This window comes from Limulus polyphemus, unplaced genomic scaffold (assembly GCF_000517525.1).
Source record: "Limulus polyphemus unplaced genomic scaffold, Limulus_polyphemus-2.1.2 Scaffold6748, whole genome shotgun sequence".
NCBI classification, from domain to species: Eukaryota; Metazoa; Arthropoda; class Merostomata; order Xiphosura; family Limulidae; genus Limulus; species Limulus polyphemus.
In genome coordinates, this window is record NW_013672358.1 from 37,433 (window position 1) to 38,752 (window position 1,320).

Consider the following 1,320-nt stretch of genomic DNA (forward strand, 5'->3'; position numbering starts at 1 on the left):
TGAGTAAACGAAAAAAAAATATAAAACTGGTTGGTCATTATAACTGAGTTAATGTAGAGAGAGAGAGAATAACATATTTTATAAAATGATTGTTGCTATAATTATACAGTGTGAATATAGTCTGAGAATAGTGTTTTATAAAACTATATAGGTGTTATCATCGTGTAAACGTAGACAGAGTATATTTTATTAAACTAGGTTGATATTATTACTGTGAAATTTAAATTATAAATAATATTTTATAAAACTATTTGATGTTATCACTGTGTAAACGTGGACATAATACATTTAATAAAAGTGGTTGGCATTATCACATGTAAATACATGTGGGAAATAAAAACTGGTTGATGTTATCACTGTGTAAATAATGTAGTCAGGAAATAGTTTTGTAAAACACTGGTTGATATTATCATTGTGTATACGAACGTAGATGGATAATAATATTTTATAAAACAATTTGATGATATTATTGTATAAATTCCTAGTTTGTCCCTGAAGAAGAAAGGTCAACCTTTCGAAAGACCTCGGGTTATTGGGTTCTTATTCATTTCTATCAACCTACGTGTTTTTTGTTTTTTTCTTGACATCATGACTGTGTAAATAATGTAGTCAGGAAACAGTTTTGTAAAACATTGATTGGTGTTATCACTGTGTGTACAAACGTATACAGAGAATATTATTTTATAAAACTGGTTGATGTTATCACTGTATAACGTAGACAGGAAAAATAATTTAAAAACTGGTTGATCTTAACACTGTGTAACGCAGACAGGAAAAATAATTTAAAAAACTGGTTGATGTTATCACTGTGTAACGTAAACAGAGAATAACATTGTCTGAAATTGAGTGTTATTATTGCTGTGTAAACTCAATTCTGTATTTTATTAAAAATTGTCGAACATGTAAAGATAACTATGTCTGCCTTTTGGGAAGGTAGCAAATTTTCCAGGGGTAATAAGATTTTTTTTTCGAATATCTCTGAATTCTTGCTTGTGGTATCATTTAAAGCCCAGCGAGTTGCTGTACAACTGTGTTTACAGAAAACGTACTAAAAATAGCTGGTGGTGATCACGTGAGGAACTCAGAGGAGAACGGATGTTAAAATTGCTTAATGGAACATTATTAAAAGCAGTACAAACTTAACGTTTGAAATATCATAATTGGAATCACAAAACAGCAAATAAAATCATAAACTATGAACGTAGAAATACTGGAGCACATGCTTTAATTTACTTTCTAACCCCCAGCGGTAAGTCTAAAGACTTGTGCCTCTAAAAACCGGGTTTCGATACCCGTGGTGGGCATAGCACAGATAACCAA